This window comes from Arachis stenosperma, chromosome 5 (assembly GCF_014773155.1).
Source record: "Arachis stenosperma cultivar V10309 chromosome 5, arast.V10309.gnm1.PFL2, whole genome shotgun sequence".
In the NCBI taxonomy this organism is placed as follows: Eukaryota; Viridiplantae; Streptophyta; class Magnoliopsida; order Fabales; family Fabaceae; genus Arachis; species Arachis stenosperma.
Window position 1 is genome coordinate 52178816 of NC_080381.1, and position 13674 is coordinate 52192489.

Below are 13674 nucleotides of genomic sequence, written 5' to 3' on the forward strand. Positions count from 1 at the left end.
ACCATGATCATCCCTTTTCTTGCAAGTTTGAAATTCTTTTTTATAATTCAATACAATTGTGGGTTTGATTTGATTTCTATTGTTTTAGCCCTTATGCTCATATATTTTTCCTTGGAAGTTGATTTGTTTTGACCAAACATTGGCATTCATAGAGATAGTTACATTTAGATAAGTTGCATATAGTTCATTTGCATTGAATAAATGTCATACCCCTTGTTTTTTTCTTGATTTAGCATGAGGACATGCTACTGTTTAAGTGTGAGGAGGTTGATAAACCCCATATTTAGGGTTTATCTTGCGTTGATTTGAGGGGATTTTATCACCTTTTCTCACATTTATTCAAAGAAATAGCATGGTTTCATTATTTTCTCCTAAATTGTGCTTAAGTGTGAAAACATGTTTTTTAGGCCCTTAACTTCCTAATTTTAATTCACCTTTGATTTCACTAGATGCTTTGATGTGTTTGCTAGTGAATTCATGTTGAAAAATGCTAGGAATGGATCAAAGGAATGAAGAAAAAAGCATGCAAAGTGGAGAAATCATGAAAATCAAGGATTTAGGATGCACTCACCGACGCGTACGCGCAATAGATGCGCACGCATGGATGATGAAGTCGCATGGCGATGCGTACGCGTGACCCACGCGTACGTGTCGATGCTCGCACGCGACTTCATTAAAGTGAAAACGTTGGGGGCGATTTATGAGCTTCCCAGGCCCAACTCCAATGGATTCCAGAGGCTATTTCATGCAGAATTGAAGATTGGACAAAGGGGGGAGCAGAGAGTTGAGTTTTCATCATGCTTTAGTTAGTTTCTAGAGAGAGAAGCTCTCTCTTCTCAATAGAATTAGGTTAGATGTAGATTAGGATTTCTTAGATCTAGTTTTAATTCATGCTTTGATTTACTTTTCCTCTCTAATTTCTTGTTCTTCTACCTTTGCTTCTCTAGTTTAACATTTTACTTATTGTAATTGTTTACTTTGTTGTTGATGCACTCTTGTTCCTTCTATTTCCCTTTTAATACAATTTATGTTTGATTTTCTTTATTATTGATTTGAGTTGTTGTTGTTAATTCCTTGCAATTAGTAGTTGTAGATTTATATTTCTTGCAATCTTGTTTTACTTTCCTTTTTGTGCCTTCCAAGTGTTTGACAAAATGCTTGGAAGGATGTTAGAGTAGATTTTTGTGTTCTTGGCTTGGAATGGTAACTTAGGTGAAATTGAGTTGCTAATGTCCAAGTCTTGATAATTGGTGTCCTTTGACTTTAGCTTTCCCTAAATTAATTAATGAGAAAGTTAGGACTTATGGATTAGGATTGATGTAGCTCATTTGACTTTCCTTTACTTGTTAGAGGATGACTTAATGGGATTAATCCTTGCAATTATCATGTTGTGGTTAGTAATGAGGATCGAGATCCTTAACCATCAACCCTTGCCAAGACCTTTTTATCATTTGAATTTCATTTACTTCCTTGCAATTTACATTTCTTGTTCCTTACTCAAAACCCCAAAATATACAACTCATAACCAATAACAAGAACACTTCCCTACAATTCCATGAGAGATGACCCGATGTTTAAATACTTCGATTTATTTTTATTGGGGTTTGTTACTTGTGACAACCAATGTTTGATTGAGGAGTTGTTTGTTGGTTTAGAACTATACTTGCAACGAGAGATTTCATTTGTGAAATTCTTTACCGACCGACAATTTTTCGTTCATCACAGTTCAGCCGAGGTATGGGGAGATTAGGGTCTTTGTGGAAAAGGCTAGAAGCAAAGGCGCAGCATTCTCTGATACAGAAGATTCTAGCTTGTCTGTGGCATTTTAAGTAGGATCACTAAGGAGAATGGACTACATGAGCTTCACCTTCAATTAGACTGGATCCGCACTAACCATGGGGTTCAGATTTGGAGGAGCATTGGCGACCTTTCAAGAAAGGCGTTGATCACATACAGCCTGCCATAGAAGAAATCATTCACAGTTGGAGGAAATACTAAAACCTAATTGATTTAGAAGAACAAAGCATCTCTAAGCTTTAACCATCTTCATATCATTGCATTCACCATCAACTGAGTAACATTATCTTTATTTTACTTTTATGCGTTCTAAATAACCAACCAACTTTTCTATCTGCCTGACTAGGATCTATAAGATAACCATAGCCTGCTTTAAATCACAATCCTCGTGAGATCAACCCTAACTCACTCAGGTATTACTTGGACGACCCAGTGCACTTGCTGGTTCAGTTGTGCGAAGCTAAATTCCGCACACCACGTGACATATAATTACATCATCTTTGGATTCTTAGGTTTTGTGTGGCTTATAAATCAGAATTTGAACTTAACCATCCAATACAATTGATTGATCAAGAAATTGATGATTGGTTGGGTTAAAGGAGATTGAATTGCCCATGAATAGAAATTCAATCACCTAGGGTTTGGCATAAACTCAATCTTTGCATGATCAAAGTAGATAGCAAATAAATGTTAATCCTGAAATTTGAATATCCCTGACACCTTAACTATCTTTATCATATTATTTTCTTAACCAATTTTAGTTTGCTTTTTATTTTTTTCTCTGTTTTTATGCTATTTACTATTGAAACACTAAATTTTGATTGTTTGACTTGAATAATCAATTGACCATTGTTTGCTTAATACTTTAATCTTCGTGGGATCGACACTCACTCACGTTTATTACTTGGTACGACCCGGTGCACTTGCCGGTAAGTTGTGGTTAGAAATTCCACACCAAATTTTTGGCGCCGTTGCCGGGGATTAATTGTGAATAACAAACTACCACTTGATTAATTACCTAAACTAGACATTTTTTTCTTTTTTCTATTTCTCTTCCATTTCAAAGAAAAAAATAAAAAATAATTCTTTCTATTCTTTCTTCTTTTCCTCTTTTTTTTACCACATGATGCGTTTGATTCAGTTTTGTGTTTGGTACTAAGAAAAATAATGGAGAGAGATTACATGGGTTACTACTCACACTCAAGGAATGATTCATATTACTGTGGATGGAGGAACTATCCGGATTTTAGTTGGGAATGTCAATGCCAAGGAAACTTCAGTGTTCCATATTCCATTTATCAAGAACCATCATCTCCGGAGATGGCCTTAGAAATAGCCTTAGCAGAACTCTCCAAAACACAATTAGCTTCATCCAGGAAACTAAGTCCTCCATTAAAAACTTGGCATTTCAAATGGGTCAATTAGTCAAACAGGTTGCCGAGAGGCCTACCAACACCTTCTCCAGTGACACAATTCTCAACCCAAGAGAAGAATGCAAGGTCATGAGCTTAAAGAGTGAAAAAGTGCTGAGCAAGGAGAATAAAGATCAAACTGAGGCAATAAAGGAGGAGTTAAAAATGCAAGAGCAAGACCAAGAGGCCCCTGTACCAAGTGAAATTCCAATGAAGAAGGAGGTAGTTGAGGAATACAAGAGAAGAAATACAAGGTCCTACGGAAGAATGTGAGAAAATCAAGCAAAGGAGTTTATACTCTCCAGTGAATTAGAGAACTCTCCACCCTCACACATGGAAGAAGAGGAAGATGCACAAATAAAGGAGGAAGTCATGCACACTCCATGCTTGCACACTCCAATAATTAAGGAGAAAGCCATACAAGTCCCTTCAACTCTATGCATGCAAGCTTCTGAGAAGAAAAATCTGAATGCACCGGCCACATTTGAATTGAAGTCTTCTCCCCTAACACTTGAATATGCTTTCCTTGGTCCTAGTGAATTAGAAAGTTGTCTGGGGTTACTTTTTGGTGGGTATATTTTTTCTCCTCATGTCTACTGAAGTCATTTCTCTTAACCAACTAGAAGAAGAGGAAGAAAATTCAAGAACTAACCGTCAAGCTAATGACGTTAAAGAAGCGCTTGTTGGGAGGTAACCCAATATTAGGTAATTTTTTTTCATTTTTCTTTTTGCTTTGCTTCATGTTGCATATGTATTTCATGGATTAAGTTTGGTGTTGCTACACTAACATGATGCTTGCATTTCACTAGGTACTTGGTCCAACCTCTCATTGATTGTGTCACACTAAGTTTGGTGTTTGACGGAGGATAAATATCGGTAAAGAATTTCTCAATAAAATCACGTTACAAGTATAGTTCTAAACTGACATACAAACCTCGGTCAACATTTAATTTGTTTGTCACTTAAACAAACCCAATAAAAATAACCGAAGTATTTAAACCTCGGGTCGTCTCTCAAAGGAATTGCAGGGAAGTGTACTTATTATTGGTTATAGGAAAGTATTTTTGGGATTTTTGAATGATGAACAAGGAATGTAAATAACAAGAAAATAAACTAACAACTAAGAAAAGTCCTAGAAAGGGTTGAGAATTGGAATTCCTATCCTCATTATCATCGTCAATTGTGATGATAATTACCTTCTTCTCTCACTTACCTCTAACAATTGAAGAAAAGTCAAGTAAGCAAAATCAACTAAAGCTCACAAGTCCTAATCAAAGACTAGATTTAGTGAAGCTCAAGCCAACTAGCAACTTTCAATTACCAATCAACAAGAGACTTTGACAATTCAAGAGTCTCCAAATTACTCAATCCAAGCCAAGAACACAAAAATCTATTTTAAAATTCAACCAAACATGTTATCAAACACTTGGAAGGCACAAAATAAAAACATAGAAAACTAACAAGAAATAGTAAAATCCAAGACTAACAATTGCAAGAAAACAATACTAACAAAATAAAGAAAGTGACAATAAACATAAAATACCTTAATTGGATTAAAAGAAAATTGGAATCAACAAGGAGTCATGAACAATAAAGCAACAAGGTAAAGGAAACAACATATATAACTAAGAAAGCAAAGAGGTAATAACAACAAATTAAAAGAAGAACCTTAATCAAGATAAGAAGTATAATCTAAACTTAGATGAAACTGAAAATAAAAGAAGAAACCCTAAAACTAGAGAGAGTAGAGAGCCTCTCTCTTTAGAATTCTACATTTAAAAACTAAAGTTTGTATGAATGAATGATTTGAATGTGCTCCCACTCCACTCTCCAGCCTCTTGTCTTCCTTTTCGGAGCTGAAACTAGGCCAAAAGCAGCCTAGAAATCGCCTCCAGTGTTTTCACTTTATTGCAGCACGTGACACTCCTCACGTGTACGCGTCATTTGAACTCTGCACTGGCCATACATACATGTTAGTCACGCTTACGCTTCAGCCATGCGTACTTGTCGACACCAGCTTCTCAAATATTTAATTCTTTGTGTTTCTTCCACTTTTGCATGCTTCCTTTCCATCCTCTAAGCCTTTCTTGCCCTATAAACCTGAGATCACTTAACGCACATATCATGACATCAAATGGTAATAAGAGATGATTAAAAAATAGTAATTTAAAAGCCTAGGAAGCATTTTTTCAATCATAACACAAAATTAGGAAGGAAACTTAAACACATGCAATTTACATGAATAAGTGTGAGAATAGTTGACAAAACTCACTCAATTCAATTCAAAATATACCATAAAATAGTGGTTTATCAATCTCTCCACACTTAAACATTAGCATGTCCTCATGCTAAGCTCAGGAGAAGCTATAAAGAGTGAAGAGAAAATGGTAGGACTTATGCAATGGGACCTATCTATATGAATGCAACTACATGCTAAATGCTTCTACCTACTTGGTTAAAAGTAAATTAACCTCCAAGAATATATGAACAAGTAGAGCTAAATCATGTGATTAAAGAATTGTACTAATTCAAATCATAAAATGAAGTATAAATAGACTTGCAGAAGAAAGCTCATGAAAGCTGGGAACACGGATTGAGCATCAAACCCTCACCGGAAGTGTATCAGCTCTAATCGCTCAAGTTTTTAAGGGTCAATTCTCTCAATTCTCTACTAATCTTGCTTTCTAAGGCTTGCTCTTCTTCTACCAATCAACAAAAATTTAATGCATGAATACACATATCAAGAGGTCTTTTCATGGGTTGTAATGGGGTTAAGGCCAAGGTAGGAATGTATTTGGTTAAGTTGACTAAAATCTGAATTCTTGATTGACCTAAACTTCCCCACATAACCTAAGACAATCCATGTAATCAAAATACAAAACCTAACTACCCATTAACTATGTTTTCCACATATTCATGCATCCCAAATTTGAGTACAATACATATGCATTGCTACCACCATTTACTTTGGGGCATTTTATCCCCTTTTTATTTTTTTCTCTTTTTTTCTTTTTTTATTTTTATTTTTATTTTTATTTTTCTTTTTATTCTTTTTATATACATGGTGGATAACATATATATATATATATAAGAGATCAATGCATATGATTAAGGTATTGAATGCAAGAATATGTGCTCAACTATCTTTTTCACATTTTCACAAAAATATACAATACCCAATTCCCAAACCAGATGTTCCCATGCCCAATTTTCCCATACTTAAATCATGCACTCTCTCACTAGTCTAAGTTAACCAAGGATTCAAATTAAGAACATTTATTGTTTTCTGCTTAGAGTTAATGATGTGCTAAAATAGAGAACAAATGGGGTAAAATAAGCTCAACATTACTTTGCAAAGGATGATGAAAAGGTAAAGCTATATGGGTATGTGAGCTTAGTGAAACAAAGGCCTCAATCACATAAATGCATTCATACATCAAACAATGGAAATATAGAATCAAGCAAGATAGAGATCACAACCTTAGAGAGAACAACACACACCAAAATAAAATATTGGTTGATAAGATGTAACCAATCAATAGGCTCAAAATCTCACTAGGCTTGTGTATTTTAGCTCTAAAACCATGTTCCAAAATAAATTTCTTCAAGCAAGTTCAAAAGTTTTAATTCAAATTAGTGAAATGCCCTAGAATAATTTCTTGGAAAAGAAACCATCACTTCAACTAAGTAGTGGTAAAATATGCACAAACTTTAACTATAATGTAATGTATCATGCAAATAACTAACTAACAGAGAAGATTAAGAATTGGTGTTGGTGAAAGGAAGTATTTACCCACGAAAGTCGGTCTCGACCTCCCCACACTTAAAGAGTGCACTGTCCTTGATGCATGCAAAGATGAGCAAAGTGGATTATGGTGGATTGCTACAATTGATGAGCTTCTTCAAAGGATTGTGCGGAGGGACTTGTTGTTTGCCCCATTTAGAAGCTTTTCCTTTCGCTTCTTGGTGGCAAGCCTGAAAGGGGAGAAAAGACAGAAGAGAAATAAGTCACGAGGCACCAAAACAATGCAAGAAATATTCAACAGTTGAGTAAGAAAATTCAACACCAATGAAAAGATAGCAAACTTAGAAAAGAAAATAAGAACAAGCACAAAGTTAAAATGCAACGAATGAAATTATCCGAATGCAATAGACAAAAGAAAATAAAGGGGATAGAGAAGAGAAGTGAAAGGAACGAAGAATAAGAAAGTTAGAAAGAAAGAAAAAGGAGAGAAGAAAGAAGAAAGAAATGGAAGAAGAGATGTGACGCATAAGCGTCGTTCACACACACGTGTGGATAGCAGAATGAGGAGGTGGCGCGTACCTGTACGTGTGAGAAGCAGAAAAGAGAAGGTAATGCGTACGCGTCAGTCACGCGTACACATGGAGACTTTTCGTGCTCATCGCACAACACTTGCATGGTTCCATCACAACTCTCTGGTTTTTGTACCATGCAGCAGCAACAACCCAGTGACGCGTCGCTCAGGCAAATGCGTGGGAAGAGAAAATTGTCGGGTGACGTGTACGCGTGGGGTGGATTTTGCACCCCCCCTCCCGCCCCTTTTTTTAGAACAAAGGCAATTATGCAATTGAAAAGTATCACACACATCGAATGAAACATAACAAAGCAAAGAAATAAAAAGGCTATAGAAAAGGAAGATCATACCATGGTGGGTTGTCTCTCACATAGCACTTTTAGTTATTGTCCGTAAGTTGGACACGTTGGTGAGCTCCTTATTATGGTGGCTTGTGGTTGTACTCATCCTTGAATTCCCAATAATCTTCAAGTGGTTGCTAGAATTTCCAACCAATTTTTCCAAGCCTTGGTGAGGTTCTCTACAAGATATGAGCTCCCAAAGTTAATCCTTTTTTATGTCGGGATCCCAAACCTTGTTTTTACACCCATCTTCAAGTTGATAATCACAATTCCAATTGGGTGGTTTACAATCCGAATTCTCCTTCAAAAATAACTTCCTAGACCCAAGCAATCTAGCTCTACACCAACCTTTGCATTTAGTTTTGAACATGCAATCATAATGAACTTTGAATGGCGATTCCAACCACTTACCATCTCTCTTTTGCTCATAAAGCCACAAAGAGCTCTAAGCTGCTCATTGTAAACCCCGTAAAATTAGTGAATAATTAGTCAATAAATTGAATTTTAATTAGAAAAATTAAAAATGTAAAACTAATAACAAAATACAATAGAGCTCTTCAAAACGAGAATTTTGACACCAATTTCAAAAAATTTGGCCCAAAATTAGACCGGATGGGCTAAACTGGGCCCGTGGGCCCATCCAAACCCATCACTTAAATGAGCTGAAGCTCATTTCCTTCTTCATTTTGGCATGCAAGCGCTGGAAAGCTTAGCATGAGGAGGGAGAATGTTGAAGCTTCCAAAACCCTCACTCAAATTTTATTTTAAAATAACTTTTGATCCGAAGCTCCGATTGATGAATCGTTTGTGACTATGCGTTCACCGCGAAGAGCTCTACGAAACCCATGGAACAATTTGGTAGGTAACTCACTATTTTTCTCTCACACAGCTTCCCCCAATTTTGAAAATTCATGAACAATTATGTTGAAAATTGTTCAATTTTGTTGTTTAGGATCAAATTAACTTGGTGGATTGATGAGCGGATAATTTATACGCCTTTTGACATTGTTTTTAGGTAGTTTTTAGTAGGATCTAGCTACTTTTAGGGATGTTTTCATTAGTTTTTATGCAAAATTCACATTTCTGGACTTTACTATGAGTTTGTGTGTTTTTCTGTGATTTCAGGTATTTTCTGGCTAAAATTGAGGGACCTGAGCAAAATCTGATTCAGGCTGACAAAGGACTACTGATGCTGTTGGATTCTGACCTTCCTGCACTCGAAATGGATTTTATGGAGCTGCAGAACTTCAAATTCCGCGCTCTTAACGGCGTTGGAAAGTAGACATCTAGTGCTTTCCAACAATATATAATAGTCTATACTTTGTTCGAGTTTAGATGACGCAAACTGTCATTCAACGCCAGTTCCATGCTGCATTCTTGAGTAAAACGCCAGAAACACGTCACAAACCAGAGTTAAACGCCAAAAACACGTTACAACTTGGCGTTTAACTTCAAAAGAAGCCTCTGCACGTGTAAAGCTCAAGCTTAGCCCAAGCACACACCAAAGTGGGCCCCGGAAGTGGATTTTTGCACTTAGACTTATTTCTGTAAACCCTAGTAGCTAGTTTAGTATAAATAGAACTTTTTACTATTGTACAAAGGGTCCTTTTCCCTATTTTTCGAATTCATATGTCTTTTGTGGAGGCTGGCCATTCGGCCATGCCTGGACCATCACTTATGTATTTTCAACGGTGGAGTTTCTACACACCATAGATTAAGGGTGTGGAGCTCTGCTGTACCTTGAGTTTTAATGCAATTACTACTATTTTCTATTCAATTCAGCTTATTCTTGTTCTAAGATATTCGTTGCACTTCAACCTGATGGATGTGATGATTTTTGACACTCATCATCATTCTCATTTATGAACGCGTGACTGACAATCACTTCCGTTCTACCTTAGAACGAGCGAGTATCTCTTGGATTCCTTAATTAGAATCTTCGTGGTATAAGCTAGAACCCTTTGGCGGCCATTCTTGAGAATCCGGAAAGTCTAAACCTTGCCTGTGGTATTCCGAGTAGGATTCAGGGATTGAATGACCGTGAAGAGCTTCAAACTCGCGATTGTTGGGCGTAGTGACAGACGCAAAAGAATCAATGGATTCTATTCCGACATGATCGAGAACCGACAGATGATTAGCCGTGCTGTGACAAGAGCATTTGGACCTTTTTCACTGAGAGGATGGGAAGTAGCCATTGACAACGGTGATGCCCTACATACAGCCTGCCATGGAAAAGAGTATGAAGAATTGGATGAAAGCAGCAGGAAAGCATAGATTCAACAGGAACTAGCATCTCTATGCACTTATCTGAAATTCCCACAATTGGATTACATAAGTATCTCTCTTTTATTTTATACTTTATTTATTATTATTTTCGAAAACCATTATAACCAATTGAATCCGCCTAACTGAGATTTACAATATGACCATAGCTTGCTTCATACCAACAATCTCCGTGAGATCGACCCTTACTCACGTATGGTATTACTTGGACGACCCAATGCACTTGCTGGTTAGTTGTGCGAAGTTGTGACAAAGTGTGATTCACGTTTGAGAGCGCTACCAAGTTTTTGGCGCCATTGTTGATGATCACAATTTCGTGCACCAAGTTTTTCGCGTCGTTGCCAGGGATTGTTCGAGTTCGGACAACTGACGGTTCATCTTGTTGCTCAGATTAGGTAATTTTCTTTTCAAAAATTTTTCAAAAATATTTCAAAAAATTTTTTTTCTTTATTTTCGTTTTCAAAAATATAATTTTCAAAAAAGATACAAAAAAATTCATAAAACTGGTAAAATAAAAAATATTTTGTGTTTCTTGTTTGAGTCTTGAGTCAAATTTTAAGTTTGGTGTCAATTGCATATTTTTAAAATTTATGCATTCAATTTTCGAAAATTCATGCATATGTTCTTCATGATCTTCAAGTTGTTCTTGGTAAGTCTTCTTGTTTGATCTTCATATTTTCTTGTGTTGTGTCTTTTGTTGTTTTTCATATGCATTTTTGCATTCATAGTGTCTAAGCATTGAAAATTCCTAAGTTTGGTGTCTTGCATGTTTTTTCTTTTCTTGAAAATTTTCAAAAATAAATCTTGATGTTCATCTTGATTTTCAAAGTGTTCTTGGTGTTCATCTTGACATTCATAATATTCTTGCATGCATCATGTGTTTTGATTTATAATTTTCATGTTATGAATCATTTTTGTGTTTTTCTCTCTCATCATTAAAAATTCAAAAAAATCAAAAAAAATATCTTTTCCTTTTTTTTCTCATAAATTTCGAAAATTTGAGTTGACTTAGTCAAAAAGTTTTTAAAACTTAGCTATTTCTTATAAGTCAAGTCAAATTTTCAATTTTAAAAATCTTATCTTTTCAAAATCTTTTTCAAAAATCAAATCTTTTTCATTTTTCTTTTATGACTTTTGAAAATTTGAAAATTTATTTTCAAAATCTTTTTCTTATCTTTATTTCAAAATTTTGAAAACTTTACTAACAATTAATGTGATTGATTCAAAAATTTGAAGTTTGTTACTTTCTTATTAAGAAAGGTTCAATCTTTGAATTCTAGAATCATATCTTTTAGTTTCTTGTTAGTCAAGTAATCAAATTTTAATTTAAAAAAAATCAAATCTTTTTCAAAATATCTTTTCAATCATATCTTTTTAAAATATCTTTTTCAAATCATATCTTTTTTAAAATTTTGATTTCAAAATATCTTTTCTAACTTCTTATCTTTTCAAAATTGGTTTTCAAATCTTTTTCAACTAACTAATTGACTTTTTATTTGTTTCTTATCTTTTTCAAAACCACCTAACTATTTTTCTCTCTCTAATTTTCGAAAATCATCTCCCTCTTTTTCAAAATTCTTTTAATTAACTAACTATTTCAAATTCTGATTTTGATTTTATTCCTTCTCTTAGTTTTCGAATTTTAACTTTAATTTAAAATAAAAACAAAAATATTTTTCTTTTATTTTAAGTTAAGTTTCGAAAACCCCTCTCTCTCATCTCTTTCTATTTATTCATTCATTTACTAACACTTCTCTTTATCTCAAGAATTCGAACTCACTCTTCCCCCTTGTGTTTGGATTCTTACTTTTTCCCTCTTCTATTCTTTTCTTCTTCTACTAACATAAAGAAATCTCTCTACTGTGGTAAAGAGGATCCCTATTATTATTATTTTCTGTTCCCTTCTTTTTCATATGAGCAGGAGCAGGGACAGGAATATTCTTGTTGAAGCAGACCCTGAACCTGAAAGGACTCTGAAGAGGAAACTAAGAGAAGCTAAATTACAGCAATCCAGAGATAACCTTATAAAAATTTTCGAAAAGGAAGAGGAGATAGCAGCCAAAAATAATAATGCAAGAAGGATGCTTGGTGATTATACTACACCTACTTCCAAGTTTGATGGAAGAAGCATCTCAATGCAAACAATTTTGAGCTGAAACCTCAACTAGTTGCTCTAATGCAACAGAACTGTAAGTTTCATGGACTTCCATCAGAAGATCCCTATCAGTTTTTAACTGAGTTCTTGCAGATCTGTGAGACTGTTAAGACTAATGGAGTAGATCCTGAAGTCTATAGGCTCATGCTTTTCCCTTTTGCTGGAAGAGACAGAGCTAGAACATGGTTGGATTCACAACCTAAAGATAGCCTGGACTCTTGGGATAAGCTGGTCACGGCCTTCTTGGCTAAGTTCTTTCCTCCTCAAAAGCTGAGCAAGCTTAGAGTGGATGTTTAGACCTTCAAACAAAAAGATGGTGAATCCCTCTATGAAGCTTGGGAAAGATACAAGCAAATGACCAAAAGGTGTCCTTCTGACATGCTTCCAGAGTGGACTATTTTGGATATATTCTATTATGGTCTATCTGAGTTCTCTAAGATGTCACTGGACAATTCTGCAGGTGGATCCATTCACCTAAAGAAAATACCTACAGAAGCTCAAGAACTTATTAAAATGGTTGCAAACAACCAATTCATGTACACCTCTGAGAGGAATCCTGTGAGTAATGGGACACCTCAAAAGAGGGGAATTATTGAAATTAATGCTCTGAATGTCATATTGGCTCAAAACAAAATGTTGACTCAGCAAGTCAACATGATTTCTCAAGGTCTGAATGGATGGCAAAATGCATCCAACAGTACTAGAGAGGCATCTTCTGAAGAAGAAGCCTATGATCCTGAGAACCCTGCAATGGCAGAGGTAAATTACATGGGTGAACCTTATGGAAACACCTATAATTCCTCATGGAGAAATCATCCAAATTTCTCATGGAAGGATCAACAGAAGCCTCAACAAGGCTTTAATAATGGTGGAAGAAACAGGCTTAACAATAGCAAGCCTTTTCCATCATTTTCTCAGCAACAGATAGAGAATTCTGAGCAGAGCTCCTCTAGCTTAGAAAATATAGTCTTTGATCTGTCTAAGGCCCTTTAAGTTTCATGAGTGAAACAAGGTCCTTCATCAGAAATTTGGAGGCACAAGGGGGCCAGCTGAGTAAGAAAATCACTAAATCTCCTCCTAGTACTCTCCCAAGCAATACTGGAAAGAATCCAAAAAGAGAGTGCAAGGCCATTGATATAATCAAAATGGCCAAACCTAGAGAGGAAGGGGAGGATGTGAATCCCAATGAGAAAGACCTCATGGGACGTCTCCCAGACAAGAAAGAGTTCCCTATTGAGAACCTAAAAGAATCTGAGGCTCATATAGAGACCATAGAGATTCCTTTAAACCTCCTTCTACCATTTATGAGCTCTGAAAACTATTCTTCCTCTGAAGAGGATGAAGACATAACTGGAGAGCAAGTTGCTCAA

General features: G+C 35.6%; 1 non-coding gene across 1 annotated transcript; it reads right to left on the reverse strand.

Annotated features, from left to right (window-relative positions):
- Positions 1-12580: 12580 nt before the first annotated feature.
- Positions 12581-12688, reverse strand: LOC130984608 (small nucleolar RNA R71). The gene has a single exon (XR_009088527.1). It is a non-coding gene; the product is annotated as a small nucleolar RNA R71 (small nucleolar RNA).
- Between the last annotated feature and the right edge of the window lie 986 nt (positions 12689-13674).